Source organism: Equus asinus, chromosome 8 (assembly GCF_041296235.1).
Source record: "Equus asinus isolate D_3611 breed Donkey chromosome 8, EquAss-T2T_v2, whole genome shotgun sequence".
NCBI classification, from domain to species: Eukaryota; Metazoa; Chordata; class Mammalia; order Perissodactyla; family Equidae; genus Equus; species Equus asinus.
The window spans coordinates 54,652,065-54,672,811 of record NC_091797.1 but is presented as its reverse complement, the minus strand read 5'-3'; the positions used below and the strand labels follow the sequence as shown (position 1 = coordinate 54,672,811).

Here is a 20,747-nt window from a genome sequence, read left to right as displayed (position 1 = left end):
ATGACAAAAGGCTATTATAAATTATGGAACTAAACAATTATGTATAATATCACAACGGCCTCTAGAGACCTTTGAAAAACTTATGTAGAAGTCATTATTCATTCACCATCACCCCCTGGTCCCCAGCCCACCAATGCCGTCTCTCTCTTCCCTTATCCGCTCTTCAAGGATCAACCTCACAGGTTATCCTGGGGCCAGAGCTCACAAATCCCAGAACTAGTTCTCAGGGCAGACAGAGGGTTAAGGGAGGGGAACACTATTTCACCCGTACGTAACTCATCTCCACCTGTCAACTCCTCCCCTCTTCCTAACAGCGGAGGCCAGAAGTACAGCAGGTGCTAGAGGGACCAGGTCTGGGGGTGTCTGCCTCGAATGCACACGGTTTCCTATTGCCCACAGAGGGAGTGATGGCTAAAAGACCTGGGAGACAAAAGTTTGGGATTTTCAATGTTTGTTTCTCAAGAACAGAGTGACCAGTTGAAATCTGAGATTCTCCATTTGTCAAACCAGGAATTATGTGTGAATTTTCCGTGGTGGCTCGGTACCATGGATGGCATCACCTATTGAAAAAGCTAAAGCCTTGAGCTGGATTTTAGTCACCCCCAAAGGGTAAAGTAAGACAGAAAAAAAGTCCCTTCTCTTCTCCAGAACCAAGCAATCTTTTTGACATCTATCAACTCCAAATGTTAGCTAGTGAAATAAAAATGTTGACGATGCAGCCTTTTCTTCAGCCTTAAGCAGGTAATCAATTAATATTTAATGAATGAATGAGAAAGAAAAAAGTATCCATGTTCACCACACAGATGACAACATGGGGACGTCTGAGCTTCTTTGCACAGGTCCTGTGACTCCCTGTTTCAGGGCACAAAGGGCCTCTGGACAAATTAGGTCTGGTGGTTGGGTGAATAAAGGGCCACGCCTACACTCACTTCCCATCTTTCACCCAGGCAGGTCCCAAAACACTTGTCAAGCCATGCTGATTGATGGGCCTGGAATGGCCTTGCTTGCCGCCAGGGTGAGGCACAGCAGCTGTTTAACAGCCCTGCAAGTGACCCTGGGCAGTACTTTCAAGGCAGGAAGCGCAGAAGAATAGAGTGTCCACTTAACGCTACCACAAAGGCAGTGGGAGGGGAAACTTCCTCCCCTTGTAAGCAGGCCAGCAGCCGGGCACTCTACACACACAAATGAGGGAGAAGGGGGAGCATGGGGAAGGAAGTGGGAGCGGATCAAAATTGCTCCTAAGCAATCCCAGCTTGGCCCTTGTTCCCTTAGAAGACACTGGGACCTGTGGCCCATGTGAGCTGAACACAGAGATGAGACGACACCAATTCTCCATCCCCAGACTGTGTAAGGACATCCCAGTCTTTGCTAGTCTGTGGCTTTAGGAGTCTTCGAGGCTCCCTCAATCGTCCTCTTCTGGGGAACTCTTGTGTCCATGAAAGCCTCACAGCCTGGAACCTCTTCGAAGGCCCTGCTCCCCCTGGATGTCCCACTCAACTGGGTTCTTCCCCCACATCCCCAGATGTCACCATGGACAAAAGGAAAAAAGGAAGCCAAAGTCCAGCCGACTCTCCCTGCCTTCATGGACAGAGCTGAAATTTGCGAAGCGGAGTGGGGTGGAAGGTGCTCTGCAGAACTGCTCCTTTGGGTGCACATTGTCTTTCTACTCCCCCTTCATCCACCCCCGTGTGCCTTAAGGTACTCCTGAGTCGCCGGCCTTCCCCAGCCAGGTTTAGTGAAAACATGACATACCGGTCTACCAAAGGCTGTGGTTTCTAATTGCAGATGTGAATGGAGGCCGGTTTACATCTTGCACGACTTGAAGCACGTACAGTTTTTTAAATGCAAAGCTGACACAAAATTATAAATACAAATTAGGGGCAGAGTCTTGAAAAAGACCCTGCAAGGGAAGGGCCCCAAAGCTTAAGTTTCCTTTGCTTCCTGATAAATCTGCCTCTGGGTAGCTGTATGTGCATGAACCCTCTGCTAGAGTTCCTGGGGCCGAGTACATTGGACCAAAATACCAAGTGGGTACTAGGGAACCACTCACAGGAGTCGGGAGGAATGGCCCTTTGAGTATCTTTCTTCTTTATTTTGCTTCTCCCCTTTCACTTGAAAGCTGCACCAATGGATGTGGACATTTGTTGAGGCTGAGCTAGGGGTTGCCATCCTTTGAGAAGCTGTCATGAGCCTGCAATGGCCAATGAGCTCCTGCCTGGAGGAGGCAGCCAAATGCTGAGTCACTCACCCAAGTAGGCATTGAACAAGCATGTATCCAGTGCCAACTGAATGCACTGCTCCAAACCAGGAGCTATTAAAGAAAAGGAAAAGCAGAAGTAGTAGCCAGCCCTTTCCTCCATGTGGAAGCTAAAACTTTTGGCCCAGAGACCATGGAACTTTGCAACCTTTGGTCAGGCTGCATTGTGCTCAGGTATTTCAGAGAAAAGAACATGGTTAGGCCGAAAAAGACTCAAGTGCCCAGTGTTGGAACTAACTGTGTGACGTCAGCAAGTTGGAAGGTCATTCTGGGCCTTGATTGCTTCATCTGTGAAATGGAGCTGCAGAAATGAGCATGTCTAAGGTCCTCCCTCTCATCCGGTGAATTCAGTGGGTTTCCATTTGGGATTCTCTCTGTTTATTTGAGCTATCACATTCCTCATACAGCCACCAAAGCCTGTACCTCACCTGTCCCAGCTTCCCAGGCTCCCAGTGCCTGTCTCCACTCCTGCCCCAAACAAGACTTCTATCTGGTCAAATTGCAAACAAACAATTTTGTTACGAAACAGAAAAACAGATTTTAGCGCACCAATTTTCAAACGGGCATATTGAGACTCGATAGAGAGGCTGAGATGAAGGAGAAGGTGAGAAAAAGAAGACCAAGGGCCCACCTCTTTTGAGGAGCTTGTCCTGTGGGTGCCATGATGACTATGCACAAAAAACATATGAAAGCAAAGGAGCCAACGCCCAAAGAGGCCAGTGCCGGGAGTGAGAGGAGGTGCCGGAGTCTTTCTCAAAGAGTGATAACATCTACCAAACCGGATGAGCAGGCTCCCGTGGTACCAACCTGCCAAGGGAAATGGTCCAGGCTGCAGTCAGCCTCAGCTAATCCCTTTCCTCCAAAACACAGTAAAGTTAGGTCGCTCTGAAGTCCCTAGGGCAAGTCCCCAACTGCCCCTAGAGTTGTACCTGTACTTCAGCTCTGCCCACAAATCCTAAAGGGAGGAAGGAGGGCTCCAGTTGATCTATGCTAGGAGACTTCTAAAGTCAGCCTCCCTCCCAGAAAGCCCATTCTTCTACCAAGCCCCTCTGTAGCTCATGAGCAACTTTCCCCTCTTGCCCTCCGTTTCAGAGTGATCCTTCAATGGTATGACCCCAGTGGGAATCTTCTTTTCCCACAACTGGGACATGTAAACTTATTCCAGCCCCACTCTCCTCTCAGATATTCTTAAATGTTTTTGGCTCCATTCTCAGGTTCAGTCTGCCCCTTTCCCCTCCCTCCCACCTTCTCGCCTCAAATAATGCAATTCCTTGCAGAGGACACATCTGGGGTGTTTAATAAACAATATAGGTCATGACCCTGTCCTGAGGTCCCTGGTGACCGAGCTTTGTACAAATCTAATTCCAGGGGCTAGTATTAGGTTGAACCATATGAAATGGTCGTTATTTAACTATGTTGACATCCGAAAAGAATGACAATTTCATGAGCTTCAATCTAATAAAGGAGCCTGGTATTCAGATATTAAAAACACATTATCTGACTTCCCACCTGCTCTCTTCCTAAACACTACATATCCATTTGGACATTGGGGTTGGGGAGTGGGGTAGCGTTGATTGTGCTCCGCAAAATGCAGTGTTTCTCAACTGGGGGCAATTTTGCCTTGCCAGGGGACATTTGGCAATGTCTGAAGATGTTTTTGGTTGTCACAATGGTGTGGGAGAATGCTACTGGCATCTAGGGGGTAGAGGCCAGGGCTGCTACTAGACATCTTGCCATGCACAGGACAGCCCCCACAACAAAGAATCATCCTGTGCAAATGTCAATAACATTGCCCAGGTTGAGAAACCGTGGCACTGAGTGTTACTGCAGACCCAGAGCCTTAGCTGTGTAGCCAAGCAACTACCCTGAAAACACAGCTCCATAAGCCAGAAAGAAGGCAGCGTGTTGGCCTCCTCTGCCCTGAGGCAGGTCAGAGCCGCTGCTTCTGGCCCCCACAACCTGACTCTGAACTATAACCATGCCTAAGACCAACCACCTCTCAGAAAGCTCTTCCTCCACTTCTGCTCAGTAGCCTGACACGATGGGCACATTCTGAGGATCCCCAAGCCCCAGCCCAACCCTTGAGTTAGAAATCGGACTTAATTCCCAAGCCCTTAAAGTTACACTGTGTGGGGGACTGGAATTGGCCACCCCAAGATATGCCTCTTTGGCATAAGGATTATTTTGGGCTGGTTACTTTTAAAAATTGCAGACAGGAAAGAAACTCTGAAGAGTAGAATTTACTTGCCCTTTGTTAAGAGACATTTACATTGTAAAGGAAATCTCCATCTGCAAAGGTGTCTCCCTCTCTGCACCAGGAAGAAGGGGGATGACCTTATCTCTAGAAACTCTTATCAATGCACAAGGCAAGGACTTAAATCTGCATAATAACCTGACCCTGGTTTACTGTACTTGTTTGGTAACCTCCTATAACTGATTCCCCCCACCCCCAACATCCTCCTTTGTCTTTAGCTGAAGATGATATTTAAGGTGGTGGCTTCAGCCATTTTGGTGACGTGCTCAGTTTGCCTGAGCCTCTCTCATGTATACATGTTACAAAACTTTGTTTAATTTTCTCCTCTTATTCTGTCCCATGTGAATTTAATTCGTTTTCCGACCAGAAGGAACCAGAGCAGGTAGAGGAAATGTCTTCCTCCCCTACACCTGCGAGGGACTGGCAGTCAACCCATTCTCCCCGCCTGCACCATTCAGCAGCATGCAGAGCTACCATGGGCTGCTGCAGGCAAGCTGCTGAAACCACAGCACAATGCTCCTGACCAGAAGAGCAAGTTCCCCCGGCCAGCTGTGGTGGGCTCACGTTGTTTCCTGGAAGAGATTGTGTGTCACTCTCGTTGACGGGAAGGGAATTTAAGAGGCTCTCCAGCACAGTATCACTTACCTACCCCAGCTGCTGCAGCCCACCGTTAGACAGAGAGCTGGCGATGAAAGAAGCTGAGTAAATACAGCTCATGTTCACTGTATGTGAGTTCTATTTTCCCTTAATGTGCAACCGCCTCAGCTCTTTCCAGCTCTGTCTGTTGGCCGAGAGTCTGATGAGGCCAAGGCACACTCGCATTTATTTATGAACTTGAACCCAAGGTACAGCCACAAAAATCACCCACTCCAAGAAATGGAAGGAATGTCAGGAGTCATCTAAACAAGGCTAAATCGGAATTTCCAAAAATAACACAGTTGGAAGATTTTGCTCCAAAAGATTCCTAATAAAAGAGATTCCTCAGTGTCCTTGGAAAACCCGCCCCGGCGTCACAAGAAGCTCAGAGGCAGAGCTGTCTTCCTGCTGTTCCAGCCTCTCTCTTTCCAGCTGCAACTCAACACTCAGCAATAAAATGGGGGGATATTTTTGAAAATAAAAACAGGAGACATACGGTCCCGTCCCAATACTTAGCCTGTTCTCTGCTTTTCAGAACTTGAAACCTGCCTGCCATTCACAATATGACACAGAGTGCTGGCAGATGGAGCTGAGGGAGAAGGCTGAACGTATTTTAATGGGACTATTAGGATTATGTCAAAAGGTGAGAAAAAAAGCATTTGCCAGCCAAGAAGATAAGCATTGGCCTAAAAGAAATATAATGTGTTCCATCTCTCTTCCCTCCACTCCTTTTGCTTTCTATGAGAATCTGATTCAGTGGGAGAGTCCCCAGTTCACGTATAGCAGGCAAATGCGTGTTTTCTTAAGCCAAGCATTGTGGGCAGAAATATTTGAAGGCAGAAAGAGGATAGCGCATCCGTATGGGGGAAGCCAAATAGGATCAGGCCAAATATCAGACTCAGGCAGATTACAAAGTTGAGACCTTCCTTTTGACAAACCAATGAACCATCCATCTCTCCAACACTAGCATTAATAAATAATCTTTTCTCTATGCTTCATAGTACTGGCTATTAAACCCTGGGACTCCACATAAAAGCTCAGAGCAGAACAGAGATCTTCATTTGAACCAGAAAATAGTCTATTTCTGATTACTTTCTTGGGCCTTGCTCAACACCACGGAAGGAAAGATGGCACTTGACTCGCTCCTTGATTTTAGCAGGTACAGGTGATTTAGTTATCCATCCCAGGGAAAAAACCATTCCCAAGATCCTTTGCCTCTATTTAGGCCTCCATGGTGATGACAACAAAGGCAGCTGACAATTGTATGGCTTTTTCTGGCTTACAAGGTCATTTAACACACATTTTCTCATGAGCTCTTCAAGGGAAGAAGAAAATGCATAATTTAAGTGAGCTTATTACCCCCATTTTACAGATAAGGAAACAATCCAAGAAATTAAAGAGAAGAGCCTGTCTGTGACCGGCTGGGCTGGCACAAGGTCATCATAGCAATGCTGGAAGTCACCAAACCACCGTGGAGGGGTTGCTTCTCTTCCTCCTTGGGTTCAGGGAGGTGGAGCAGTGGCTAAAACCTAGACATCTGCCTCTGCGGACAACGTTCTCCAATTCCAAAAGTATCGCACTGTCTGCACGGTAACATATCTAAAATACTCTGGTACTAACAGTGAGCTATTTGTGTGTGTCGGTTCATTGTGGTCTAGTGATAGTTCATTATCACTTGATCTTCCCCAATCAAGAACCCACCAAAGGTGCTACAAGTGTGTATCAAAAAACCTAATGAAAATGTACACCAGAGGTTTCATTATTAGTAGGAAAGATTAAATTTTGTCTTTCTTTTGGTGAAGTGTTCAGTGTGCAATATATTGGTTGAGAGAAAGATTGCTCCGGTACGAGCACCCTGTAGAAATAAGGAGTAGGAATCCCGTAAGTCCTAATCTTAATATTATAGAATAAATACTGAGGTCATCAACTCTGCTTTGGCCTGTGTCCTCTATCTACCCGAGACACCGTCACCTGACCCAAGAACAGGGTGACTGTGTCACTTCAGAGTGAACCTGTGCCATGAGCTTGTCCCTGTGCCTGAGCACAGAGAGCCAGTTCACCTGCCTATAGGAACTTGCTAGTAAATGTTTGCCTAAGGCTTGGCTTTCTACCTGGTGATGAGGTTGTGGGGGAGGAGCTTTCTAACCTCCACCTGTCGCTAATTGCCAGAGGCTGCCACTATTGACCAAATGAATCTGACGGTTGCTGAAATGCCGCATGGACCAGTGGGCCTCCACTTTAGGGACCCCGTGTGTGCTAACAATGCCCCAAGCTCTGCACAAGAGGCCTGATGAGTAAAACAGGCCCAACCAGCCAGGCCTAGCTATCCAGGAGAGAAGATAAGACAGATTAGTGATCAGTGCCCAAGGGGAGGTGCAAAACAAATGTTAAAAGTGTTCAGACAAGGGAGAGAGCACGCCTGCACCTGCTGATGTTCCTGGCCCTGTTATCACAGCAAACTACAGGAAGAATGGCTGCAAAAGGAAGAAAGAGGAACTTTTTCATCAAGTAATAAGTCATCTCCTTAAGAAAGGAAATCTCTCAGAAGCAGAAGAGAAGCTGGCGACAGTAAGAAATACCCCTGAAGAACAGGAGGGGTGAGGAGACAAGAGGATTCTAGAGCCAGAAAAGAGAAACAACCTAAGCCACTGTTTCCCGTCTACAGCCACCAGCACCCCACCTTCAAAATTTATGTCACATCCAAGTTCTACCTGCCCCTTTATGTCTTTCTTTAAATCAGTTCACATTTTATCTTTAAATATTCCCATGTTAAATAAGACTTTGACACCCACTGTGAATTGAAAACCAGTCTCGCTTGCTATAAACAGAAGGAACCATGAAAATAAATACAATGAATACAATGTTATGGATGCTGAGACACTGAAGGCTGGAAGCCTGAGACCTGCTCCCTCTTTGTTTGACAATGATAAGGAAGAAGAAGAAGAGGATGAAAATGGAGGAGGAGAAGAATTAGAGAAGTGTTCAAGACGTGTTAGGACCAAACTGAGACTCTTTGACTTAATCAGTGGGCATAAAACAGAATTGAAAAGGCAATGCTTGCAGCATTTTTCACGATAGCCAAGACTTGGAAGCAACCTAGGTGCCCATCAAGGGATGAATGGATCAAGTTGATGTGGTATATATACATAATGGAATACTACTCAGACACAAGAAATGATGAAATCCGGCCATTTGTGACAACATGGATGGACCTTGAGGGTATTGTACTGAGTGAAAAAAGTCAGAGGCAGAAAGTCAAATACCGTATGATCTCACTCATAAGTAGAAGATAAAAACAACAACAAACAAACACATAGCAACAGAGATTGGATTGGTGGTTACCGGGGGGGCGGGGGCAAAAGGGGTGATTAGACACATGTGTGGTGATAGACTATAATTAGTTTTTGGGTGGTGAACACGAGTAATCTACACAGAATTTGAAATATATTACAATGTACATCTGAAAGCTATATAATGTTATAATCCAATGTTACTACAATAAAAAAAATTTTTAAAGAAAAGGCAATGCTTTCTTGCTATGCAATTCAATATTATTATTTAATGCCCAGTGTGGGTACCACCTACAACCATCTCCCACTCTTCAGGAAGCACCTAGACCCCCCCAATGCTGTCAGGCAGAAAGACCCTGAACTGTCCCCAGAGGAAAGGCAATCCAGCCCCAACCCTCAGAGAAGAAGGGCTCATCTTCACCCAAATAACCACTATAAAGTTTCATTTTCTTATGAATTGCAAGGACTATTTAGAAATAATGACATTTATTCTTTAAAATAAGTACTAAGTCAACTTTTAACCCCGGAAATCTCCCTTTAACATGCTCTCCAACGCCTTGCCACTGTAAATATTCTTTGATAATATATTAATTGATTATATATCAATTGGGGCAGGATAGGAGAAACCCCCATTAAAGTCCCATTTTTTTAAGTATCTGAAGGCAGCCATTATCAAGGAGTTGACACTGGCAGGCAGTTAAGCAGAAAAACCCATAAGGAAAAGTTGGCAGAAGGAGATCAAAAGCCTACCTTCTGGGTTTGGCCAGTGGCAGAATGAATAGCAGATCAGAAATGAGATTCAAATCTCAGCCTCCAAGAGGTAACTGAAGGCCCAAAGGCCCAAACACTAGAAACTTAGCACTTGGCTTCAAAACCTTCCAATTTCCTGGTGCCCAAGACTTGATAAGGAAAAGGTCTGATTGCCCTCTGGTCTGGCCCACTGACTGCTGAGCCAAGAAATGCCAGGTTAGAGGAAACACCTAGAATCACAGAGTGAGGTGTGCCGCAGATAAATCGCTAACGTATCGAACAGGCATACAACGTGACCCCACACCCCATCTTAAACCCACGACTCAACACCCGCGCACAGAGACTCAACCCCTCCCTCTGAAATGCCCTTCTGCCTCCTCTAAACCCCACCACACTCCTTCCACAGTTCTCAGCCAAGCCCTGCACGCTGAGACACAAATTGATTGGGGCCATTTGTATTTAAACGATATTACCCAGAGTGACATATTCAGCTTTTGTTCACCAAATCTTTTTGACAGGCCTCCTAGGAGCCAAGGGCTGTGCTTGGGGCTGGCTGTGGTCCTCAAAGACTTCCAAGCCACAGAGAGACCTGAGGTAAGGACACAGGTGAAGGGGTCTAGAATAAGCCACTGTGGCATAAAAATTACTTTGAGCTGAAGGCATTGGAGTTCCTGAAATCCCTTATCTACCTAAAAGCAGAGCCTCCCAAAGAACTCAACTGTCATAAATCCCCTCCCCAGAGCACTATAATCTCCTCTTCTCTAGAGAGAAGTCTGTATCACTCCTAGACAGACATTGTCACAAACTATTGTATCGCCCATCTATTCTCCTAAGGGCTCATTTATGTTTCCAAAAAGTCACTTGTTTCTCCCAAAATGACCTTTCTCAACCCCGCATCCAAGAAATCATTGATTCTTCCAGAAGTGTCCCTCTGCCCCTCCCTATCCCCTATTAAGATGGCATATAAGCTCCAAATTCTAACCCCTTCCTTGAGTCACATTTCTTTGTGAATTCCCATGCTTAATATGTAATTAAATCTGATTTTTTTTTCCTCTTGCTAATCTGTCTTTTGTCAGTTTAATTTGCAGGCCCCCAAATGCTAAACCTAACAGGGTAGAGGAAAAGTTGTTCCTCTCCAACACAGGCAATAACAATGCAGGGCAGTTGGTGCAGGGAAGGTCAGACACTGCCGGCCTTCAGCCCTCTCACAAACACCTCCCCAGGCACTGCACAGAGGAAAGCTCTGCAGGTCAGACCACCTTATGGTAACTTCAGGCTCACGGGAGCCTCCAGGACACACAGCCTCAGCTAAACAGAGGCAGTGGAGGATGGAGCTCACAGAAGGGAAATGGCTCCACTTGAACTCAACGGACAGAATGTCAGGACACCTTCCCCTGAGAGGTGGCGCCATCCATTCACCTCTGAGGCACGCAGAACCAGGAAGCCCAGTGGGACCCTCAACCAGGGCTAAACAGAGAATTTTTGCTCTCCAGCCTGCCAGGCCAACACCTTTAGCCAGCATGAGTTTAATAGACTTTAAAAAGAAAAGAAAAACGGAAGAGGCCACATGCACACCCTTCCACTCAGCCTAGGAAAAGAGGGACCCCTTTATTCTCCTTATGCCAAAATTTGTTTGCTGGGAGAAACTTCTTTTCACCAAGCCTCCAGGCTCTGGACCAGCCAGGGTCAAACAAAGAAGCTTAGAGAACCACAGAACAAATAAACCAAAACATCCCACAGAGAGCAAGGATAGGAAAACCCCCAGTTGCAAATGGAGCCCGCCTCCCTCCAGCTCTGTCCTGCTCTAGCCTGGCCCAGCACAGCCCCTCAGAAAGCCAGAGAGGACGGCTCCGTCCTCTCTTGATTAGCCTTTGCGTCAGCACGGCAAGCGTCAGGCTAAAGAATCCATCCAGAGAGCTTGTCTCTTTATTTCTCCCACTCCTTCTTAAAATTATTAACATCCACTTAAAAGAAAGAGGGCGGGAGTGGGGTGCAGAGCTTGCCCTCTTTTCAAATTGCTTGTGAAGCGAGTATTGCTTATCACAACAGGTGCACAGGCCACTCACAAAAAACAGAGGCAGTGTGGAGCTGAAAGGCTAAGAAATTACTTGTTCTCTTTGTCAGCTGCTCCTACAGGCCGTGCAAAGCCTGCTTAGGAGAAAGAGATTGTGTCCCTGGTTAAAAGAAAGGAGGGCAGAGAGAAAGGTTTAAGGTTGCCAAGGGCTCAGAGAAGGGGGAAACAGTGTTGGGGTTGGGGAGGCGAAGAAGGGGGAGGGCTTGGGGTCTGAGGCAATCTAGGAAAGGCGATGGGGCCTGGTGGCTGGATTAAAAAGCTCTGTCCGGAACTTTCTGGAAAATTCTGGCAGCATATCCCGGGCCTCCTTGGCAGGATAGGGAGAAAAAAATGGCACCCAGGCTGGCTAAAACACACACCAGGGTGACCACAGAGCAGCATGTATGTAGATTCTGTATACACTATATCATAATCTATTATGTATATTAAATATAATTAAATAAAAAATATTGCTCAGAAACTGCCTTATACAGCAGGCTCATTCTGTCACTCCTCAGGAGGAAGTATGTCTTCAAAGCTATACTCCTCAACCAACTCTTCAGCCAAGCAGTTTACTTAGAGAGCTGCCTGTGTGGCATTGGCCAAGCCACCTCCAGCTTCTGAATTTCGAAGTCCTCTAGGGTCCTCATCCTGTGCTCCCAAATCCACAGAGGGGGACCCAGTCAGCCTCGAGGGACCCCAGCAGTGAGGGGGCAGCTCTCCCTCCAGCCCATTCCAGATTGATCTGAGGTCTGTGAGATATGGATAAGTTGAACTTTTTTCCCCTTGGGAAAGTGGCCATTATCATCTGGGAGGATTGTTTGTTTTGCTTAAAAATAAAGATAAGACAGTGGAGATAACGGCAGAAGAATCTGCCCGTTGCCAGTTCTGCCCCGAAGTAAGTGATGAGAAGACAGAGCCGCAGGGCAGAAAGCCAGTTGGGTCTCAAAGTCTTGCAAGGATTCTGCCATTAAAAGGAACGCCGCAGATCTGAATCTAGGACTCAGAAGGGCAGACATGTTAGATCATTAGGTTAAAAGAGAAAGTATGGCAAGCATGAATCCCATTTATCTTTATAATACATTGATCTTCTTTATTTTTTTAATCTTGCAATGAAATATAAGAAACAAAACCATCCACCCTACACACAGTTTTGGACATTGAGGACTAAAATTATCCCACCACACACGCCCACCAACCCCCATCTACATTCAACATTAACACCACTTTACCATCCCATTGTCCCATTGGTGTGACTTCACTATTCCTGCAGACTGTAGTCAGGAACCTCCTGAGAAACCCATTAAGTCTTCAATGGAAAACAAACAAGATGAGCCCTAAAATTTTGGACCCTTCATCTCAAAAATCTTCCCCTTGCTCTTTCCACCAATCCGGGGCTGTGGGGTCATGATCGTCACCCAATCTTAATCAGGCCTCCACACTGAAAGCATGCCCTAACCTAAATTTCCAATTCTCAATTCATTTCAACCCTGCCATTCCCTCTGGAGACACTGCCAAAGCTCGAAACGGTGTTTCCCTTACCACGGGAAGCACAGGTGGTGGTGGTGTCATTTGGGAAGCCTGCGTTCAAGTGAAAGAATCCAAAATATAGCACTGGGAAGAGAGATTTGGGCTTTTTGTTGTTTGGGGTTTTTTTCCTGACCTTCCCTTATCTGCCTAAAAGCAGAGCCTCCCAAAAGAATTCAACTGTCGTAAATTCCCTCCCTAGGAGTTTCGAAACCAGCGAAAATTGACTCCAAAATTGACTCCTATCGCTGGAGACAAGCCCAGCACTAGGATAAGAAATGACCTAAACAGACATTGTCACAGAACTATCAACCTCCCGTTTCTTCTCTTAAGGGCCCATTTTTCTTTCCTAAAAATCATTTGTTTTCCCTTAAGCACCTTTCTCCTCCTCCCCTTCTCCTATCAAGATGATATACAAGCCCCAAATTGTAACCACCGTTTTGAGTCACATTTTTCTGTGCACACCCACTTATGTATGTGAATAAAAATCTGTCTTTTCTCTTGCTAATCTATCTTTTGTCAGTTTAATTTGCAGGCCTCTAAGAAAAGAACCTAAGAGGATAGACGCAAAGTTTTCCCTCCTTGACCTGACAAATCAGAGAATGGACATAAGCAGAAAAAGCCACTATCCATGATGAAAGTTAATAAGATACTGAAACATATTGACTCTCTAAAGTCCAAGTTAGCAAACTTTTAGTGAAAACAGCAAACTCTTGACATTCATAAGGGGTATATTCCTAGATCTTCATGAATCCCCAGATATAATTTATACCAAGAAACTTCTACGGTCGGCCCCATGGCCAAGTGGTTAAAGTTCCTCATGCTCCACTTTAGCAGCCCGAGATTGGGGGTTCAGATCCCAGACACAGACCTACTCCACTCATCAACCATGCTGTGGAGACATCCCACATACGAAATAGAGGAAGACTGGTACAGACATTAGCTCAGGACTAATCGTCCTGAAGCCACAAAAGAGGAAGGTTGGCAACAGATGTTACCTCAGGACAAATCTTCCTCACCAACAAAAAGAAAGAACCATATTCATTAGACCTCTTCATTCCATCAGTAATAATAGCAGCATATTTCTTTCCAGGGCCTTTTTTTTCTTCTCTTAGAACTGTTTTAGATTTCTGGAAAAAGTGAGTAAATAATACGAAGTGTTCCATATGTGCTTGCCCCTCACCCCACACACACTTTTCCCTATTATTAACATCTTGCATTAGTACAGTACACTTGTTACAATTGATGAACCAGGACTGATACCTTATTATTAAGTAAAGTCCATACTTTATTCAGATTTCCTTAGTTTGTACCAAATATCCGTTTTCTGTTCCAGGATCCCATCCGAGAAACCACATTACGTTTAGTTGCCATGTCTTCTTAGGCTTCTCTTGGCTGTGACAGTTTCCCAGTCTTACCCTGTTTTTGATGACCTTGATAGTTTTGAAGGGTTCTGACCAGGTATTTTGTAAGACATCATTTCCCTGAAACTTGCCATTTTTCTCAAGATTAGACTAGAGTTATGAGGGTTGAGCAGGAAGATCATGGAGGTGAAGTGCCTGCCATTTTCATTGCATCACATCATGGTACATACTATCAACGTGACATCACTGTGGATGTTGACTGTGATCGTCCCGCTAAGGTTGTGTTTGCCAGATTTCTCCACTGTAAAGTTATCCTTTTTTTCCCCTTTTCCACACTGTGCTCCTTGAAAGAAGTCACTATGTCCAGCCTACACTTAAGGAAGTGGGGAGTTAAATAAAATAACTCTTTCTTGAGGGCAGAGTATTTACACGCATTATTTGGAACTTTTCTGCACAGGAGAGTTGTCCCTTCTCCTCAGTTTATTGATTTATTCAATCATTTATTTATATCAGTATGGACTCATGGATATTTTATACTTTATAGTCCAATAATACCTTATGTATTTTGTGGCTCAAATTGTTGCAGCTTTGGCCATTGGGAGCTCCTTCAGTTGGCTCCCGTGTCCCTTTGAAACACCGCCATTATTGTACTGGATTTTGGTGTTTTGCTTTGTTTTGTTTTGTTTAGCACTTCCTTGCTTACTGGTACCACAAGATGCTCCCGGTTTACCCTGTATGTTTTCTGCTCCAGCCCTAGAATCAGCCATTTCTCCAAGGAGCTCCAGGGCCATTTTTCACAAAGAAATTGAGTTTCTATCACAATACAAAAGAGTTAGAGTGCAGGCAAGACCAGGAAAGAGCAGAACTGAGTGGAGAGGCTGATGAAAGCTGGGCGATCGATCTGGTGGGTACCCTCCTTAGGGCTACTTCTTGCTGCCCACACCTCCACCTCCACCCTGGTCACAAGTGGAAGTCAAATTCATGCCTCAATTTTTATCTTATAATTTTATCATTTTTCTGATGAAGGCATTTGTACAGAATTATTTTTTAAATTTACGCCTCAGTAAAATTACAACATGCTCCGTGTGATGGTCCTTCTAGAATTGTTTGGGAATAGCTAAAACCATAAGTGTTAAGTTCAGAGATAACCAAAAATCACGATATCCTAGCCACTCTAGCCTGCCACCATGTTCTACATCCGCTATGAGTCACTGTCCTTGGCCTTGAGAGCAGCAACATGCGTCTCCTATAGCCAGTTGTTCAGGTTTCATCACAGACATTTTCCTTCTCTCTTTTATTTCATCTCCAGGTTCAAAGCTCCTTTCTCAATTGATGGGTTTTAAACATTTCTAATGGTGGAGCCCCTTTTTCATATGGAATCATCTTATAGAGAATTTTAGCACATGAAAGTGATGAAAGCGATATTTTATTAATATATATTTGTTTTATAAACTCAAATTAATGATAGTTACCCAGTATAAAGTCAATAAGAACCATGGTGTTTTGGCGAAGATAAAATTTTTCAATGAGGAGTTATGGAAAACAGTGGCAGTCTTCTAGCAACCTCATCCAATTTATTTCTGGGGTTTTTTTTGGTTACAAAACATCAAGAAAATTTTGACTAACAAAGTTTTCTTAAAAACAGACAACGTTTGCAACTACTTCCCAGTTTGCCTTACAATCTCAAGATATTCTTCAATGACATAGAGATGCAGAAGAGGCTGTATTATAAGGCCTACACAAAAAAGCAGTAATCTGATAGCAAATGATATCATGTTGGTAATCTCCAATGTTTTAATACTTGGCGTTTATGTGTTTTGTTTTTCAGCACCTATTTTTAATAGCTTAGATTATTTTTAAATGAAACATTATAAAACATTTATGGAACCCGTTAAATGCCTTCCCACAACATAAGGTTTGTAAAACACTGCCAGCGTCTAGGCAGTTGTATTTTCCGTACGTCCCGGCTGCCTCCCCACCTCCCCCAAATAAGTGACTTATTTAGCTGTATTATTATTAATTCTCTTGACTTGGCATTAAATAACCCATTTCCTCTGTGCTCTATTAGGTAACTGGATTCTTACTAAAGAGTTAATGACTGATATCTGACCATTGGCTTTCTAATTATATATGTATTTTACTTAAGGCCTTTGACTTTAAGAAAGCCTAATGGAAGCCTTTCAGACAGTAGGGCATATAGTGGAAGACATTTTTGAGAAGACAGGTTTTCCCCTATTTTACAGTGTACAAAGCCAGTAATAATTTTTATAATAACACAAATAATTAAGAAATATAGTGCTTACTATAAAATAGGCAGTATTCTAAATTGAGTGTTTTGCATATACTCACTTAATTTAATCATCATAACAAACGATGAGGTAGGTACTATTATCGTCTGCATTTCACAGATAAGAAAATTGAGATCCAGAGGGGTTAAAAAACTTTCTCAGGTTGCACAGCTTGTAATTGGCAAAGCTAGGATATAAACCTAGCCACTCTGTCTCCAAAATCCATGCTCCTGAACAATATACTGCCTCTAGATACTACGATTTTTGCAGTCAGTGGACCCACAGCAGAGTGATTATTAATTTATTCTACAAACACACTGGTCTGTAGATGCCCGTTTGCAGCCAGGTTCTATCTCAGACAGATGGTAGGGGAATGCGTTACTGCACTGTGCCACGTGTGCTCAAAGTCCCATTCTCAAAGCCCTCCAAATGCCGCCCTTCCACCCTTAGCTCTTCCACTGCAGCTCACAGCATCAGCCACAGTGGCCTGTGGGCCACCCCTCATCACACCCTTGGGCTCTCCAGCCTCTCAGTGTTTGCTCTAACAAGCCTTTCCTTCTCCTACAGCTCCAGCAAAATTCTTCCTCTGTAAGGCCCAGCCCCAATCCCGTCTTCTCCATAAAGCTTCCAGAGCCCCTGGATGAGTGAGCTTCCTACAAACATTTAAGAAAAGAAGGCAAGACTTCTTCATCTTCTGCATCCCTAGCACTAATGTATATGTTATATATAATTTAATAGATATTACATATGTCATATATAATAACAATACATTCTATTATATCTATGTATGTGTATACGTATTTTTATATTCATATGTATGTATATAAATATAACACTCTAATATAATACATTCTCTGAAAATGTCTGCTGAAATGCATAACAACATATACTGGGCATCCACTGGGAAACTAACTGTATCCTGACAAGATACAGTTCCTGTTTTCAAGAAGCTTATGGTCTAACTGTAGAGACACTGGAGAAAAGAACAACCACAAATTACAATGAGATGGGGTAGAAACACAGCAATTAAACGTCAGAAGACGCAAAATTTAGTCTTGGCCCCAACATCAACTCTGTGAACTTGGGTAAGTAGTTTCATTCTTCTGTGCCCTCGGTTTCATCCTTGGTAAAAGGAGAATCTATGGTATAGAGGCTTCTCCCAGTTCTAATAGTGATATTGAATCTTTGAGCAGAGTGGTGATAGCCAAGACTGCTTTCTGAAGGAGTGCGTCCTACAAGACAGATGTGGCAAACCTGAAGTCATGAGATGAAGGTCCCTCTCTCTATGCAGTCCAGAAGCAACCAACTATGATACACAATGAAATCAATAAAATTTGGAAGAGTATTAAAGTAACAAACAGGGTTGTAATGACAGACCAAGTAGCGAGGGCAAGGTCTGATTGAAGCCCAGAAGGAAAGCTGGGAAGGAAGAGCTGGTTAGGGTTTACCCATCCGTGAATCTGGCCACAGTCACACCATCATTAGAATGACACACTCCCGCATAGCAGAGAAGGTGCCAGGCCTGCTCTCCACTCAGACTGCAGTCTCCCTCAGCACCATCCAGCTATTTTCACTCTGATTCTCTGAATACTGAGCAACATTCTAATGACTAGTTTTGCTTTCCAGCTTCTGGTGTAATGAGATAGAGGAAATTTTCCTCCTTTAGCAGCTGGACTAAGACTTCCTCCTGGAGACAGTCCTATATTTACCAGGAAGAAATCCATTGATTAACCACATGGGTTGAGGAATGAGATCGCAAGCAATAAATAATAACGCTGATCTGCCCTCTAAAGAGATTGGGTCCTGACACCTTAGGGTCCTTTATTTTGTGAGCGTTTCCATGATTTTGGGTCTGTCAACTTGACTATGAGTTTGGTTACAGTTGAATTGCTCTGCATGATGAAAATGCAAAAATTTGAAAATTACAGGAAAATCAGGGTAGGGGGTAGGGAGAGCAGCCCAAGAGGTTGGGCACTGGGTGGATTAGAGGGACTTTGGAGAGAATAGAATGTCGAGTGGGAATTTTAAGTTGCTTGCCGTTGAGTATATGGTTTAACTCTCCTCTTCCATCTCCCCTACGGAGCACTCAATAAAGTGTCTGCTGCTCTTTTGAAGAAATCTTTTGAAGAAGATTCTAAACTCGGCATCCAGCTTGGTGCAGAGACTACACATGGAGTCTTACAATCCAGAGTGGAGGGGGACGTGGGCATCCGTGTTTCACCAGGAGAGAGGCCCAGACCAGGAAGCTCTGGGTCATCGTCATAAACATAGTCTCATCATAAAGTAACACCTCAGCTTTCTGTGACATACATCACCCTGTTGGGAGTTAGGTTAGATTGCATCAGCCCCTCAGGATGGTCACCCCTGGTGACATTATAAAACAGTGTCTGAACTCACCCAGCTGGGGAACAGGCAGAGAAACCCCATGGCTTCACCATCCTCAGTGCAATGCTATTCATTATCACCTGAAAGACTCTAGGAATCTACAGGCTGGTCCATGGATGCCACACGCAGACCTCCTCAGTGGCGACCTTGGTATATTGAACCACAAGGCTGATAGAAGACTGGTAAGTGACCTCCAGAATACCCAGTTCAAAACTTTTATGTTCCCCCAAGCATAATCATTCTCATAAAACCCTTCCATCTTATCCAGAGCAAGGAAGCCCCTGTAGCTTTCTAACTGGTACCAAATTGATTGCCTCAACAATCCCCCCACTGGTATAACCAGTGGCAAAAGGAGAGTGATCATTCCCCAAAAATGGACGATTTGTCCCCAGAAGTCACCTCGGAACCCAGGAGTCTGCTGCCTTGTTTTGCACATAGACAAGAACATCAAAGAAAGGAAGGCAGAGAAAGAGATCAGAGCTGGAAACCCCCCACCTGCACATCCTCATATCCTGTCCCATCTAAATTACTAATTACTTTAAGAGGTTAAGTAAAATGGTACACGGGAAGGAAAAAAGGGCAGGAGAAGACTATAGGCACTGGATACCTCAGAAGATGTAAGCATCTGGCCTCCGTGGGTCCCTTTGGTGAGAGAAGATCACACCAACCCAGACCAGCAGCCACAGTAGCTGTAAAGAGAGAAGCCAGCTTCAAGGAAATGCAACAGGAAAGAGAGAAAGGAAATGTAAATCAAAAAATCCCCGGTAAGGGTCAGACACTGCTTCCCTAAGCATGGACACTTCCTCTGCCCAAATGCCCGTGAACTTGTCTTAAATACCAGTCATGATAACGTAAACCAGGTGTTTTAACTTCCTACCATAAAGGCTGGCAAGCCCATCAATGTGGAATAATAATAACAAGAACAGCATCTGAAGTGCATCTGTGTTTAAACACGTAACAGGCATATTTTTCTTTCTTCTCCAACTAGGTGTCTGTTCTGCATTTATATTGTGATAGCATCTAGGGGAGTAGGGTCCAAGATCCTTTCCAGAAACAGCTCTCCCAGCCTGGAGAGTAACACTGGTGTTTTGTTTTTCCGTCTTAAGGAAAAGAAAACACTGATGACAGGAGATGTCGCTTCAGGGAGGCAACTGGAAGTCTTAAATTGTGGGAGATACGGATGCTCAGAGGTAACCCCAGGCAAACATAAAAACTAGAAACTTAGGAAGCACCAAAAATAATCTTTCCCTGATATAGCCTCTCAGCCTGCCCTCTTCCATAAAAAAAGGGCCAAAAAAATGTCCTTGGGAACACACGCAACATTTTTCAGAAGTGAGACCTCAGAATTGAATAAAAATCCATTCCCTTTTTTGGAGGAGTGTCTCTAATCAGCCTATTTGAGGTTGCAACTTAGATTCTTCAAAGTTGGCTCCAAAGAAAGGAGGAGAGGGTGTGGAGAATTCAATAGTGAATCACAGATATTCACATAATTCAGCTAAGGTACAGTTAGGCCTCACAGGGACCCAAATTGGGAACCGGAGAGTAAAGCCACACTTTTAGTCTCTCAGCCGCTCTCTGGTTCTTTCTAGTTCTCTCTCTTGGCATTTCTGCTCCCGTCTTTTGTTTCTAAACAAGTTTTCTCTGTTTGCTCATCTTAACCCTCATCCAGAATGCTGACCCCGACCTGTGCCTCCATAATCTTTCAGCTCTAGGGTCAAAGGCCCACTGGAATGTCTCAGCACAAATTTCCAGGACATGACCTGACTGTGGCTTAGTCCATTTGTGCAAACTAAAGTGGCAGGCCAGGCCTTCCAGTCAGGTGTCCACTCTGGATCTGATCAGCTGTGGTCTCCTCCATTAGGGCCGTCCGAGGCAAGGCAGGCTTCCTCGGAAGCAGACTCGAGGAGGAGGAGACAAGAGATTACGTTGAGCAAGTCCTGTCA

General features: G+C 44.6%; 1 long non-coding RNA gene across 1 annotated transcript in view; it reads right to left on the bottom strand.

Moving 5' to 3' along the window:
* The window catches only part of LOC139045883 (uncharacterized), a 67,557-nt gene extending 48,078 nt beyond the window's left edge, over positions 1 to 19,479 (bottom strand). Inside the window, exon 1 of the long non-coding RNA XR_011505184.1 lies at positions 19,412 to 19,479. This is a non-coding gene — a long non-coding RNA (uncharacterized lncRNA). The remainder of the gene's footprint in view (positions 1 to 19,411) is intronic.
* Positions 19,480 to 20,747: the final 1,268 nt, after the last annotated feature.